The sequence below is a fragment of the Siphateles boraxobius genome, unplaced genomic scaffold (assembly GCF_051911475.1).
Source record: "Siphateles boraxobius isolate OS27281-9 unplaced genomic scaffold, OSU_SipBor_1 66, whole genome shotgun sequence".
Classification (NCBI taxonomy): Eukaryota; Metazoa; Chordata; class Actinopteri; order Cypriniformes; family Leuciscidae; genus Siphateles; species Siphateles boraxobius.
In genome coordinates this window covers 22,194,540-22,210,128 of record NW_027509193.1, presented here as the reverse complement: position 1 = coordinate 22,210,128, position 15,589 = coordinate 22,194,540, and positions in this window count along the sequence as shown.

The following is a 15,589-nucleotide window of genomic DNA, read 5'->3' as shown; positions in this document are numbered from 1 at the left end:
AACAAAATAGAGAAAAACTCCAATGCATTGAATGTTAATGAGATTTTTTCCAGGATGTATCACTGTAAATAGGACAACGTATGTTTTTACATGGCATATATTTTTCAACTTTTTTTTATAATTTAGGCTATACAACATTTTTTAGTCAGTTTAATGTAATATAGGTTGAAATGGCTTAAACATCCAATTTGATTGTACTTAAAAATTTAAGGCAGCAACTTTTTTTTACGGTAGAGTTTAATAACTTTATAAATTTAATACATTTAGATTTAGCCAACATTGGTGTTTGAGTTCAGCAATAGGCCTACACGTCATAACCCTCTTTATGATTGAGGAACCACTGCTTTAACAAATGTGACAAACAAGGAGAGAAGGGAGAGAGAGATATAAAAGCAGAGAGAGTTTGACAGTAATTAAGAGAGATAAGGCCACAATAAGAGAAAGAGAGGATAGCACAAGATACACAGAGAAAGAAAAAGAAGTGTCTGTAATTATGTGTAGGCTACATGATAGAGGGGAACAAAGCATGCCCCTGGAGTCATAACACAAGGATATGCCCTCACTTTGGTTTTCATTCACACTGGGGGAAAAGAGGTTAATAACAATACTTCTTGTCCTAGGCCAGACTAGCTGGCGTCCTCACTGTGTGTGTCTCTCTTCTGGTGTGTATGTATATTTCTACACTCTGTTGCCAAGATACTGTGTATTGTGTTTATGTCACCTATGATTTGAGGGCAGGTGATAATATGGCAGTGTTTCACTGACTTAAGCTGAAGACCAGTGCTGACAAATGTTCTCCTGTAAATAGGCAAACTCTAGTGGATGAGGAATATGTGCCAGTAATCGATATAGCTACACAGTAAATGGAGAAGTTCAGCCTATTTTTTGGAACATAGTTTGCTTTCAAATATGTTAGATACATTAGATAATTTGTTAAATTGGCAGGCAATTCAAGCTCTTTGAAGTTCATTGTAATTATCTAAGGTGTGTACAAGTTGTCCATCAGTTAGTCTTATGATTTCTTGTATAAGCAGATCCTAAACCACCAAGAAATCTTGATATAGTACATCCAATTCAAAAGTCCCTAAAAGTCCGTTCACAGTTGCAATATTTCCCATTGACACTGTCAGTTAAAGATGAATGTAATCGTTATCATGTTACCCTCCTACCTTAGTAAAAAAAATCTATCATTATTTCTTGAGAAGATAATTGTCCTCTTCAGTAGCCTATAGACCACAAATGAAGAATCCTCCAAAATATGTATCTGGAACGCGAACCATAAATGGATTTAAAACATAAACAGCTTCCGCTAACAAATATATCGCTTGACCCATAGGCTACTAGAGGTGTCCAAACAATTTTAAACTTTGAACCAAAATTCAATTTGGCTTTTATTGTATTTTTTTTCTCAGATGATAACATAAACATAAACCATGAGGAGACTCGATTAAAATGCGCATGCTTATCCGCGTACCAACTGACTAAATATATAGGCTGCTTGGCACTTTTTTGCCATCCTAAAGATCCATATAAAGGGAAGCTAATTGTAAGACTTTTATAAAGATTTTAATGCACGCTTGGCAACTCACAAATCTAAAATTATCTTCTCCTCTAATTATACTGCACGATACGTTCTCGTTTATATGTCATATTTCATATATTTCTTTCAAAAATGTAGGCATACTCGTTTTAACGAGGTACTAGAGATCTGCAATCACAACTTTTCGTTTTCAAGACTGTACAGGATGTTCTCGTGAACTATTTCAATTCGGAATTATAAAATTCACATTGCCTAAATATGAAATAATCCGGCACCTTTTAACTCAGATGTAATTATTATCATCAGATATAATTATTATGCCTATACAGACTTGAACCATTCATTGGCTAAATAATATTATTCATTAATTCATTTATTATTAATTCTTAGCAAGAATGTTTTAAGTGAAAATGTTTGTTAAATGTTATATTATATACTGTTTAAAGAGTTAAATTGTGAAGAGTGTGGAATGTAAGAATTTTTGGTATGTGATAAAAAAAGTAGGCCTATATAATATACTCTAACCAATTTGCTTTGTAAAAAATATTTTCTAATGAGCTCTTTCAGAAAGTAAAATAATCGTTCACTTGTATATAGTTTTAAGGTTTTAAAAAGTTGACAATTATTACAACCCACATAATGTCAACCCCCATTATTATAAGTTGCAAATTTAGCTACCCAAAGCACATGTTTGAGTAATTTAACCCCTTCTCCTTTACTGTGTGATCTGAATTTTAAGTGTAAAAAACAGCTTATGGGTTACATATAAATACTTGCTCAGATAAATAGGGAATATTGAATGTAATGTCTTTTGAAATGTGTTACCATAACAGAAATCTAGAAAAAATATCATCGCTATGAAATACATAATTTTGGAATGTTAATCTTGTTTTTGTTTTGTCTTAACAATGTTGAATTTTTTAAAAAAAGTTAATTTTCTTAACCTAAAAATATGTCTCCTATTATATTGTCTGCAGTGAAAAAGATGTGCTGTCTTTGAAGTCTGATGTTACTAATCCTTTCTCTGCATGATTGGAAACTTTCAGTGCCAACAGATCATTCCAATGTATGTCCAAAGATTGTTTGATGACTGAGTTTATCATGCAATTGTCATATGAACTTACTTACAAATCAGTTTATGTCACTGTGTATGACCAAATGACTCTGAAGGTTTTTTTGGTCCCTAAACATCATGTCTAATAGCAACAAATTAAATTCAACCTCTGACACAATAATCTTTGACCTCAATACGCAACAGACTTGAATGACCACAAGCACAATTTAACTTTTTCTGGAGTGAATGAGTGGCCTAACTTTCCCTGTTAATGGCAATTAGTTTGAACCATAGTCCAGATATTCAGTCTTGTGCTGAATGGTGAAAGTGAATATAAGAGGTGTCGGCATTTAAGATTGATCCCCTGATCCCGCACCTCACCAGTGTCTCAGGTGCCTTTGCCTGTCAGTGTAATTGAAGTGTTTGATTAGCGCATTTCAGTCTGTGAATGTGTTTTAAACTTGCTGCAGGGTTTTGGGTGGTTTAAGGCACTGCTCAAGCTGGGCGGTACACCAGAGAGACAGATTGTCTCCTTCTGTCTGGCGGCTGCCAGCAACATCAAAGGTGTTGATGTGAACTTATTTCGCCTTTGAACATTGCTGAAGTTTGCTCAACCTTACACTGGGTGCTCAATCTATTTCAGTCTTCTCTCTACCTCTCCGTGATCTACCATCTGGGAGCAAGCTCTGGCAGGTCTACCTAAGCCTGCGGCAGCATACGGAATGAAGAGAGGGAAGTGTTGGTAGATGTGGCAAAGCAAGGCTGCATGTGCTGGGCACAGCATTTGGGGAAAGGTTCTGACATCACAACTTTGGGGATAGTGATGACCATATGCATCCAGCCATCCATCCAGCGAATCATCCATCCATTGAATCATCCATCCATCCATCCATCCATCCATCCAATCATCAAATCATCCATCCATCCATCCATCGAATCATCCATCCATTGAATCATCAAATCATCCATCCATCCAATCATCCATTCATCCATCAAATCATCGAATCATCCATCCATCTATCCATCCATCCAATCATCCATCCATCCATCCATCGAATCATCCATCCAATTATCCATCCATCCAATCATCCATCCATCCGAATCATCCATCCATCCATCCATCGAATCATCCATCCAATTATCCATCCATCGATTTATCCATCCATCCGAATCATCCATCCATCCATCCATCCATCGAATCATCCATCCAATTATCCATCCATCGAATCATCCATCCATCCAATCATCCATCCATCCATCCATCCATCGAATCATCCATCCAATTATCCATCCATCGAATCATCCATCCATCCAATTATCCATCCATCGAATCATCCATCCATCAAATCATCCATCCATCCATCGAATCATCCATCCATCAAATCATCCATCCATCCATCGAATCATCCATCCATCCAATCATCCATCCATCCATCCAATCATCCATCCATCGAATCATCCATCCATCCATCCAATCATCCATCCATCCAATCATCCATCCATCCAATCATCCCATCATCCAATCATCCATCCAACCTATTGACTCTGGAATGGCGCTGGCCATCTTTTCCGAAGACAGGCACGGCAGACATGGTGTGAACAGTCTCTGGCTTGACAGGCCTGATGTGAAGAGGCTCAGGCTCGGCGGGCTTGACATGAAGAGACTCAGGCTTGGAGGGTGGGCGAAGTCGAGGGCAACTGTTGGGTTTATGGTTGGTCAAGTATTCTGAAAGCAGGTCCACTGAAGGAAAGTTTGACACGAACACGAACACGAACACGAACACGAACACGAACACGAACACGAACACGAACACGAACACGAACACGAACACGAACACGAACACGAACACGAACACGAACACGAACACGAACACGAACACGAACACGAACACGAACACGAACACGAACACGAACACGAACCATGCAGTGATTATACAAACAATACTTGACAAAGACACATGGCAAACATGGGGGCTTAAATACACAAGCCTAATGACTAGACAAGGCACACCTGTGAACATAATCAAGACAATCAACCAATGACAAAATGACACATTCACATGGGGAACACATGGCAGATCACATGACAGACATGAAACAAGAACATGAAACAAAACCAAAAGGTGACACCAGCCATCATATATTTGTATTGTTCATAAAAATCATTTAACAATACATTTAAAAAATACATTTTGCATTTGCCCAAAAGTTTACACATTTTAAGGTTGGATTAGTGTGTTCTTGCCAGTACATTTTGTAATTTATTTTCTGATTCTATCTCATTACTGAGTTAATGATATTTTGCATGTTGCACAAGACCAAGAAAATGTTGCATTATCCTATATGAAAAGACAGAAAGGAAAGCAGAGCTGTGACTACCAGAAAGCTTTTATCTTTTCATACACATTTCCTTTTCAGATTTCTATTATTCCTCATTGATCAGAGCATGCATATGTTTAGCACTGTGGTACACAGTGACATCCTTGAACAGGTTCACATATTTTGTCTTTCCTTAATAAAACAATTTTAAAAAGTATTGTGCAAATTGTCATTAAACAAATGGTTAAATATACAACTGAAGCACTCAGACCAAACCCTTGATTGCCAGTAAAAGCACTAGTATTACAGTGAATGTACACTTGACACTTGATCGAGTGACTATAATTAGCCTATTTTCCAGGTGTGATTGTTCATCGTTTTCAAATAAAGTCCTACCGGTAATTAATTTGTTGTCAATACGTGTTTGTTCATTCAGTGAATGTTCCTCTATTTTAAGGCTTGCAAAATATTAGAAATACCATTAGAATTTCTGTATTGCTTGTTTGCTCCTCTGACCAGAAATAAGGAAAACCTAGCATATAATAAAAAACTGGCACTATAAATATGATTAATGAGCTTAATTTTATGATATCAGCTGTTGTTGTTATGCCAGGTATGTTAAAATTCAATATTATTGTAAAAAATATCTTTTTTTCCACAAAAATTCAATGTTTACAGTAAATCTAGGGAAATGTCTGATTGTTTGGGTACAGTACACACTCCCTGTTCATGTTGGCTGAACTGCTGCTACTCCAAGTGGGGATCTCAAATGCTGTTGTAAAGGTTTTGAATGACTTCCAAGAGCCACATTTCTGTAACATTCAACTGCTCTACATAACACTCTCAAGTAATCTGTCAAAGGAATGTAGCCAGACTATTCTGACCGATTAGCCAAATCTGCTTTCAGCAGTGGGTGTGTCTGTGTCCTAAGGCTCCTGAGAGGAGACTCAAAAATGTAGGAGAATCAAAGATTGAAGATTCACACCTCTGCCACGAGAAAACACCCAGTAGCCACCTTGCAGGTGGTAAGAACCTAATCTCCAAGTATACACCCTCTCATGTACTAATTTTTCAAGTCATTAATCATTACAGCTGAGTGTCTAAACTAAAATGTCATGTAAGATTACAAGAGCAGAGGAGAGGAAGATGACTCCATATTTTTTTAAAACACAAAGCACATTAATTCAACCACTGGAGCTTATGAATATGTATATGTAACATTGAATATGACCAGTATTGAAAAATGACCAGTTTTCTGTTTAACCATTTTATTGTCTTCAGGTCTTTTTTGACACATTTTTGGTAAAGAAAATGCCAAATATTTTTTGTTGTTGTAACCGGGCTTGGTGATCATTTCAAGAATATCTAAAAATCTGAAATCAATTTGATACATTTTTATTTCTTTTTACAGAAACAGTGTCAATTTGATATTTTAAGGACCAGAAAAATTGATAAGATTTCTTTCTGGGGTATCTGATGGACTTTAGCTATGTCACTATTTAAAAACTCACAAATTAAAGGTTTAAATTGCATTTACAGAGGCGGAAGAATTATGTATAATATTTTAAAAACAAATTTATATGATTTGAAGACACTCAAAGTCTTTCTGAGGAGTATTAGAATGCTGCTTATCACACCCTTGGAAAAAATCCAAAACAACACAGAAAGATACACGATGCACCTAGGCTCAAACAACGGGCTGAGTTTGCACTTAATTGATCAGGTGTCAATCTAATTCACACCACTGAAAAACTAGGTGTCACAGTGTGTGCCTGAACACTGTTTTGTGTAGCATACATCTGGCACTAATCATGCAGACAATTCGTTTGACAGAATTCAACACCTTGATTTTCTCAGATTGCTACTTGTGATCTTTTTGGCCTGATATCAAATCCTCACCTATAACATGCAGATGGTGAAAGAGGAACCACACATACACAATACATAATATACAGAGGCACTACATCTAAGACCCTGTTTACACCTGGTGTTAAGATGCGTTTTGGTCGATCGGATCACAAGTAGATGAGAGAGAGACACATATAAATTTACACCTGGAATTTTAATCCATCTCTTTTGTCCACTTTCAATCACTTTCGTCCTGAATTCTTCGAGGGAAGGGTCTATGGGCAGGTAAATGTATGGACTTTTTCAGACCTTTCAAACTAATGGATGAAATAAGCTTGTGCAATTTACATATAAACACGACCGGAGAAAACAGAAAAACCTTCATAGAGCAGTAGCTTTTGTTTCTGCTCTTACAGCTGCAAGACCACGCTAAACGCAGTGAGTGTGTGTTAGAAATCAGGAATAGTGAGAGAACATTGAGCTTGGTAAGTTTTTTGTCTTTAAACCAAACTTGAGTCTCCAGCCAAAGTTTAAATTCTGTTTGGCTAATGCGCTTCCCATATGCATTAGAACAGTAGGCGGAGAGTAGGCGATCTTTTGCGGCTGTTCGAACATATTCAACCACATGAGTGTTTACTCTACAAAAGCAATCTGGTCTAATGTGATTTCGAATACCTCTGGAAGTGATCGAAAGTGGAAAAGCTCAAAATGTTTTATACCCCATTTACACCTGTATTTAGCGTTGTCCAGTTTGATCCGATCGACCAAAACACATCTTAATACCAGGTGTAAACAGGTGTTAAAATTCATATAAAGAATGACAAGATCATATAAAATTAGGGTGATGTGATTGGAGCACTTGGTGTGGGTAAGTATTGGCAGCAGAGTATTGAATATACTGTAATCTGGAAATGGAGCCAGCAGGTAAACCAATGAAAAAGGCATTACAGTATTCAAGACGTGATGAGACAAATGCATGGATAGCAGTTTCAGTGTCTTTGACACTGATGAAGGGACGGAGCTGGGCAATGCGACGTAGTTGAAAGAATGCAGAATTGGTTAATATGAGCCTGAAAGGAGAGAGATGAGTTGAAAATAATACCTAGATTTTTCAGCAATAAATATGATCTCAGTTTTGTCCATGTTTAGTTTCACAAAATTTTAGCTGCAGTTGTACAGATAGTTTATATATGAATGTCATCAGCGTAAAAGTTATAATTAAAACCATAATGATGTAAGATCTGACCCATAGGTAGTATGTGTTACAGAATGAGACTTGGGCGACATGAATGCAAACAGGAAGTTTATTGACAACAACAGGGTTGGTGAACAGGACGCAGGTGAGTGGGAAGTACAATGCTGGATTGGAGAGTGGTGTGCTGGCAGTAAAAGGAATGTGTCTTCTTACAGGGATGGTCGTGGATCGATGGAGGCGTGGAGAGATGAGATGCAGGATCGCTGGAGACTTGGAGAACACTGGAGACATGGAGAACACTTGAGACACGGAGAATGATGGAGAAGTCAGGTAGATCGTGGAAGGCAAGGTGAGTAGCCCTCTTTCCAACCAACAAGACATGACAGTGAACTGTGGTGAAGTGAGTGCTTAAGTAGTTGGAGTGATGCAGGTGGGAAGAGAGGAGATTGATGGGAAGTGTAGTGCAGGAACCTGGCAGACCTGTAACAGTACTCCCACCTCCTGATAGGCGCGACCTCGCGCCGTATATGATCCAACCGGGGAGGGGGGACGGGCGCCCTGGAGTCTAGACTGGTGTAAGCAGGTGGGTGCTGACTCCAGGGCGATGCCGGGCTAGCAGGTGACGAAGGTGGAGCTGGCAGTTCGGGAGACAAGGGTGGAGCTGGCAGCTCAGGCTGCCATGGTGGAGCAGGTCCTTCAGGCGTCCATGGCGGAACCCGCCGTTCAGGAGGCCAGGACGGAGCCAGCATTGGTGGTATATGGCCCCCCCAAAAGAAAAAAATCTTGGGGAGCTCCAGGCATTGCTGGACTGGACTCTGGACAGGGACAGAGATTAGAGCTCCCACTGGACTCTGGAAGAGGGCGGTGACTGGAGTCACTTCAGGACTCGGGATAAGGACGGAGAGTGGTTTCATTTCTGGACTCAGGACGAGGACGGAAACTGGAGATTCAGGCGCGACAGCCCCCTTGGACGAGGGCTCTGGCGAGGTGGCGGCCATCTTGGACAAGGGCTCTGGCGTGGTCGCAGGCATTATGGCAGAGGGCTCTGGCATGGCGGCGACCATCTTGGCAGAGGGCTCTGGAATGGCGGTGGCCATGACGGGACGAGACTCTGGAATGGCGGCGGCCATCTTGGGACGAGGCTCTGGAATGGCGGCAGGGACGGAGAGGGAAACCGAATCTACTTCTTCTATGGAGTAGGACGATCCACTCACCCACAGGATGTTCTTGATGCATTCCCTCAAGGAACACGTGGTGGCAGTAGATGGAAATCACCTGAAGAGGTGATTGTCCAGACCCATCCAAAAGATGGATTTGAGGGTTGCCTCTTTCCAGGACACCTGGTGGAACTCCCCTATGTAAGTCTCAATTGGGTGGTGGTCCTGGGAGATGGCAAGAAGCAGATCGGCAGGGTCTAGGGGAATGAGGAGAATGCTCATGTTGTTGTCTATATCAGTATAAGTCCAGTCTTCTGTTACGGAATGAAACTCGAATGACAGAGATGAATACAAACAGGACGTTTATTGACAACAACAGGGCTGGTGAACGGGAAGCAGGTGAGTGGGAAGTCCAATGATGGATTGGAGAGGGGTGTGCTGGTAGTGAAAGGAATGTGTCTTCTTACAGGGATGGTGGTGAATCGATGGAGGTGTGGAGAGATGAGATGCAGGATCGCTGGAGACAGGAAGAATGTTAGAGAAGTCAGGAAGTTCGTGGAAGGCAAGCTGAGTAGTCCTCTTTCCAACCAACGAGACCTGACAGTGAACTGTGGTGAAGTGAGTGCTTAAGTTGTTGGAGTGATGATGGTGATGATGAGGTGCAGGTGTGTGTGATCAGGAATGACGTGCAGGTGGGAACAGAGGAGAGTGATGGGAGGTGTAGTTTAGGAACCTGGCAGACCTGTAACAGTATGTAAATTATGAATAATAATGGCCCAAGTATGGATCCCTGGGGGAGACCTTGCTATAGGGGGACAGTACGTGGTTGAAAATCCTGCACTGGAATGTAGAATTGTTTGTCAGAGAGATAGGAAGAAAACTAAGAAAGAGCAGCACCCGAAATACCCATATCCGAGAGGCGAGAACTATGTAATTCATGGGACACGGTCTCGAAGGCAGAGCTGAGGTCAAGTAGCAGAAGTATAGACAGAGAACCAGAGTCACCAGAGAGTAGTTGATCATTCACTACCTTTACAAGTGCATTTTCAGTACTTAGAATTGAAAATGCACTTGTATGAAACCAGATTGAAACAGAACGAAGAGATTATTTTCAACTTGAAAAGACTGATGCTTGGAGGAAACACTACTTTCCAGTAATTTACCAATGAAGGGTAAATTTGAAATAGGGCGATAATTAGATAGAACTGAAGGATTAAGGTTGGATTTTTTTGGGAACAGGGGTAACTGCAGCAGTTTTAAGTGGCAAAGGGAATGAAGCAGAGGAAAGAGATGCATTGATGAAGTGAGGAATAGGTGCAGAGATGACAGAATGGCAAAGTTTCAGAAGAAAAGTAGGAGCAGGGTCAAGTCGACAGGATGATGAGTTAGATTTCAAGATTAACTCAGAGAGAGAGGATGAAGTAGTCAGAGAAAAAGAAAGTCAGGGACTGACCAGATTGATTTGTCAAATAGCTAAAAATTCGTTGCACCATTCGCGAAACACTGGTGGCCAGCATCTGTCTTTTCTAGAAAGTAATTCAGGAAGGAACAGCAAAGGTCATCTGATGCTAGAACATCATGGGATGAAGATTTTGTAAGCTTATTTATTGTGTTAAATAATGTTTTTGGACTTTTGCTTGATTTGTTAATTCTGGCAAAGACAAACTAGAATGAGCCGAGTTCAGAGCAGATTTGTATTTTTTGAGATGTTAAAGGTCCCATGGCATGAAAATTTCACTTTATGAGGTTTTTAGTTTCACTTTATGAGGTCCCTAGCCTGCCTATGGTCCCCCAGTGGCTAGAAATGGCGATAGGTGTAAACCAAGCCCTGGGTATCCTGCTCCGCCTTTAAGAAAATGAAAGCTCAGATGGTTCAATCAGGTATTTTCCCTATTATGTCGTCATACAGGGAAAGGTTACCTCCCCTTTCTCTGCTTTGCTCGCCCAGAGAATTTAGCCCGCCCATGAGAAAATGAGCTACAACCTTCCCAACGTTTTTTATGTCTGCGCCAAACATTTCACCGACGACTGTTTCTTCAACTTGGGCCAATACAGAGCGGGCCTTGCTGAACGTCTAAAAATAAAGTCTGGATCAGTACCAACTTTCCTTGGCTCAGCTACAAACCTCAGACAACTAAGTCAACTAACGCTATATAATTTTGTTGCTTTACTGTACATGGTTACTTATCTTGTTACCCTTAGAATGTGGCTGTAACATTAGCTCTGCAGCTAACAGCTAACAGCTAACAGCCAAGTTACTGTCGCTAATGTAAAGGTAGATAGCATCAAGTATGTGTGAGAATACACACACTGTAATGCGAGTGTTGTACACTTCGTCCAGCTGTAGCCTCTGAGTTGCAACTTCTTTAGGTGCTTCTCCATCCGGATCAGATACTGGGTCAAACTGGAAAGCTTGAACGACTGCATGTCTACAAGCCATTGCGATACATCCACTGTAAACATTAGTGCATGGTACCTTGGCACAGGCTGGTCAAGGCCACACCCCCACCCTCCACCTAGCCTCACCTCTCTCCTTCTCATTAGCATTTAAAGCTACAGACAATGAAATGGTACGTCCAAAGGAAAGCTCATTGTGAGACTGGCTTGTAGTGGCTGTAATTCTGCTTCAAGGCTAAATTTCGGGAAAGAGACCTCAGATACGGTATTAGGGGACCACTAAGGCCTAAATAAAAGCATCCAAAAAGCAGCATGTCATGGGACTTTTAAATAAAAGCTAAATAGTGAACTGTGAGGCTGTAAACACTCACCTGTAAATAGGCTCAAGCTGTCTGCCAGTAGCCTTAAGGATACGAAGCTCAGGGGTGTACCAAGGAGAAGAGTGGGTGGAGGGATGCTTCTATTCTTTACAGGAGCATGCTCCTGCTATATTCATAAATTATGGAGTGGAAGTTAGATAATATCAGGGAGGGAGAAGAGATATCAGAGACATCAGAAAGATTTGAAGAAACAATGGAGGTACAAAATTATGCAGTATCAACAGCTTTGAGACTGCGATAGGAAATAACAGTCACAGGACATTTTTTGTGCATGGGCAAGCTACGGGTAAAACCAATAGGCCTACATTTATGATCAGAGATAGCAGTGTCAGAAGAAGTGATGTATGAGATATCAACCCCTTTTGTAATATTATAAAAGTCTTTACTGTCATTTTGATCAATTGAATGCATCCTTGCTGAATAAAAGTAATAATTTCTTTCAAGAAAAAAAAATCTTCCTAACCCCAAACTATTGAACAGTAGTGTACATTGGAAAACTCGTTCAAGAAATTCAGTGATTCGCTCAAAATTAGCACAGCTATAATGTAGGTTTGACTATAACTTTTGGAGACATAATAGTAAAAAGGAACTGTACTTTTTCATGATACATTTAGACAATGAATACTTTGGTTATGTATGGTCAGAGGCTGATTAGACTCATAGATAAGTTAGCCAAACTCCTCCCTGTCTGACCTGGCTGCTGCCGTTCCTCTGCGCCGTGCCCTCTGTGGATTGTGAGAGATGGCAATCTGTCTGTGGCTGTGCCCTCCCCTGTGTTTACCCGCCCAGTGGTTTCATCCTGGAGGCTGAGCTGCAGGCCTGGGCCACATATGAGAACTGGTGGTCTGCTGGTGGTGCCCCTTCCTGTGGCTGTGGTTCATTACTCTCTGTAATCACAGCACTGTGGGTGTCTGAGCTACAGGGGACCTGTGTGTAGCAATGGGCATCAGGACACTCAGGCAAACAAGATGATGCCAGTCTGGCTGATGATCTGGTGGTTTTCGTAGTAAGAAAAAATAAAGATAAGAAAAAAATGCCACCACATATATAGGCCATTCTACAGAATTGGTGCAAGCTGTTGTCCCACAAATAAAAATAAAAAAAACCAAAAAAAAAAACACTTATTTACATATTTAAATCATAAATGTTAACAAACTGCAATTAAGCAAACTTTTTTGGATGTCATTCCATAAAATTTATTTGATACACCTGTTGTTACTGTGCTTGGTAACAATATGTTGATTAGCATCTTTGAGGCCCAAAAGTATCTAAAATGATCCCTTCCGAAACTTATTCACCAGATGTTTCAGTCATGACTGTTTCAATAGTGAAATCATTGTTTTGGTAGTCACAAAAAGGAAAACACATAATCGTTTATATGGGGGAAATAAACTAAATTTTAGTACAGTTATGTAAATCATTAGAATTCTAGTATTTTTTATTATGTAAATCATATTCATTTGGCAGGTTGTGACAAATTTCTTATTTAATTTCATTTTAAGTGGTTGAGTTTTCCACATAAATGTCAAGCATAGAAAAATCATCAAATGATCAGGAAGTGAATGTACATTTCTATTTTAGTATTTATTTATGTAGGCTATTATTATTATTATTATTATACAACAATGCCATTTTGGGGATTTGTGTATGTATGCTATTTTGGAATGTAGATTAATTTTACAATAATTGTGCAGTGTTTTGTTAGAAATGCATTGCTCTAGATCTGTTTGTATAAAGGCTAAAGAAAAGCACCAGACACAAGGCAAATAGAAAAAAAGAAAAAAAAACATTGGAATTTTTTTCTCAGATCTTCAGGGTTTTGCAGCAATTATTGTGAAGTGTTACCAGATGTCTCGTGGTGGAGGTTATCTTATCCTTGAGCTGTGCTTTGCTTAAAGCTTTCTCAGATTAAAAAAACAAAAACCCATGCAACCACTTGGCAACATGTTATGATTTATGGTATCATCAAGGTACAGCTAAATCAATAAAATACAAATCTGACTCAGTCTGTCTTAACTTTTCCTATGCTCTGCTCTATATATTCTCTCTTGAGTTTATTGACGGCCCAGCCATCCCGTAGTGGATTGCATTTCAGTTTTCAGCCTTTCTTGGGTGAAAGCGAATTCACCCTAATCCTCAAATTGCGCTGAAAATGTAGGGGTTCTTTTCTGTGTATGAATGAAACATTTACTTAAACAATCGTTTTTAGTCATTCGGAGTAGTCTCAGTTATTTAACCCTAGGGTGGTTTTGATTTTATCCAACAGCATTTTTCAAAGAGAGGGAGAGAGAGAGAAAGAGAGAGAGAGAGAGAGAGAGAGAGAGAGAGAGAGAGAGAGAGAGAGAGATCTGTTGTTTTTGGATGAAGTAATATCATGCCACGTTTGGTCTCGAGCAATTTTCGGTGTGACAGCTTAGATTTTATTCAGTAAAACATGCAAGACTTCTTTCAAAGCCAAACCTTCAATACCCTCGAGAGTGGGTAAATTGCAACGGAAGCCTGTGCTACTAAGCACCGGTTGTTCATTTTACAGATAGGGATCAGCAGGCAAAAGAGCGCGGAACACACATCTGGGAGGTTTGATGCAACGTAGCCATGAGACGTGCCATGAAACACAAAGGTTTGCACCAGCTATCTTAATTGACCTTCGCAAAGTCATCACACATAATGTTTAATACAGCATACGTCGTGCAGATGATTGTGAACGTAAAACAAAAGCACACTGAAACACATGATATGGCAAGAAACTTTGTTCGTGAGGCAAAATGGCAGGGAATGTCTGGCATGAGATGAAGATGGCAGTCTGCTTTCTCCAGTCTGAGGTGACAAAGAGCCTGTTAAGTCCCAGCGGGAGGTGTAATTGAGCCATAATGAAACATTTTATTGTCTAGTAATTGTCTGATGAAAAAGAATAGCATTAAAACCATTGCAAACGCACATATGCGCAAATGTGAATGCTCGCATTGGTATAAATTCTGTTTTGAAAGCTGTATGCTGTCCAGTAATTGAGTCTGTGAGATTTAATTACGTTCTTGTATAACTTCTGTCACTTTAATTACAGGATCGCAAACCCACGCTGTGTTGTGTGGAAGCCTCCAGCCCTGTAACTTGGAGTTCACGGAGGCATTTAATGAAGGACCTGCAGGTTTAAGAAACAACATTTTGAATAGGCTACAGTGTGCGGTAGGGCAAGAGCACAGAGGTGGAAAGAAGATCTGAATAGAGCAATGGACGAGGAAGAGAAAGGAAGGTGCTCAGGAATATCATTCACTATATTAAAAAAAGAGGAGGTCTATTATATCCCTGCTAATAAAACCAGCTTAGTTTAACATTGATTAGTGCTGGTTTGGTGCTGGTCAAGCTGCCTGACCAAAGAAATCGTAATAGTTTAGACGCATGGTAGAGTAGCAGTTATGATATGCAGATGGCAAAATATGTTGCAAAATAAAACAAATACATTATTTTAATAATATTTTTGTTTTGAGAATTTATTTGCAAGATATGTAATATCAAACTCTTCGTATGATTTTAAAATAAAGTAGTATGGATTTAGCTATTGACTAAAAATTAACTAAAGTAAATTTGACTGGGTCAAAGAAATGTTATTACAGAGCAATGGGGACAGTATTAGGCTAAACAATTTTTAAAGAACAGATCCGGTTGAAATGTCTTAGTAAAGTGCATGTTCACCATTTGTAA